Below are 1,029 nucleotides of genomic sequence, written 5' to 3'. Positions count from 1 at the left end.
TCCAGTTCAACAGTAAATATAATCAAATTACATATCGTGACTCAATCTCCAGGGCATTTAGGTTGTAATCATTCTAGGGTGCTTGGACTGTCCATTTTGTGCAATCAGCAATGTGTTGTTCTCACCTGAACACCTCAAGCAAGGTCATCAACAGTGAGTATACTTATGATTATTACAGTGAGTTTTGCGATGCATCATTTTGAAAAGCTCAACATCTTAATGCAATTCATGAAACTAGACTATTTGTGACCCTGTATTTAAATATCTCGAGTGAGACTTGTTACACTAAAGATGGAATTTAACATCTCTGTCAGATTTTTATAAGTTTTCCAAGACTACCCAATTCATATCAGTTTTCCCTGCCCCTAGATGATGTATTCCACCTTTTCCTTACAAATAAGACAGAGTACAATGGGGGGGGGGGTAGGGAAAAAAAGAAGGGAAATTAATATTACTTGAGCATCCTTATTTTCACGTTTTTTTGTTTCTTTGTTTCTTTGTTTCTTTCTTTTTTTTTTAAGAAAGATTTAAAGATTCCTGGGCAGGCACCAGGAATTGAATCCCGGTCCTCTGGCATGGCAGGCAAGCATTCTTGCCTGCTGAGCCACTGTGGCCCACCCTCTTTTTTTTTATGCCGTATGGTGGAGTCATATTTCATTATTTTTCCACGTGAGTATCCCATTATTGCAGCCCATTGTCAAGTTTTTGTTTGTTTGTTTTGCTTGTTTGTTTTTTGGGAAGTGCATGGACTGGGAATCGAACCCGGGACTCCCGCATGGTAGGCGAGAATTCTACCACTGAACTACCCTTGCACCTCCTTTTCATGTCATTTTAACTAAAAAAATGACAGTATTCTCTCTATTTTGTGGCTGATAAGATGGAATTCCCAGTGTCAAAAACCCGTCAACATCACATGGTCTTCCAAATGTAGAGCTGGGATTTGATCTAGTTCTGATATCTGAAGCTCTGGTCAATCCCCTGTTATGAGAAAAAAAAAAAAGAGATGGAGGAAGAAAGGAAGACAGATCT

General features: G+C 38.9%; 1 non-coding gene across 1 annotated transcript; it reads right to left on the bottom strand.

Annotated features, from left to right (window-relative positions):
* Window positions 1-741: 741 nt before the first annotated feature.
* Window positions 742-812, bottom strand: TRNAG-ACC (transfer RNA glycine (anticodon ACC)). Its single transcript has one exon. It is a non-coding gene; the product is annotated as a tRNA-Gly (tRNA).
* Between the last annotated feature and the right edge of the window lie 217 nt (window positions 813-1,029).

Source organism: Tamandua tetradactyla, chromosome 12, assembly GCF_023851605.1.
Source record: "Tamandua tetradactyla isolate mTamTet1 chromosome 12, mTamTet1.pri, whole genome shotgun sequence".
NCBI classification, from domain to species: domain Eukaryota; kingdom Metazoa; phylum Chordata; class Mammalia; order Pilosa; family Myrmecophagidae; genus Tamandua; species Tamandua tetradactyla.
Note: the sequence above shows the minus strand (reverse complement) of the source record. Positions and strands in the feature narration are given on the sequence as shown.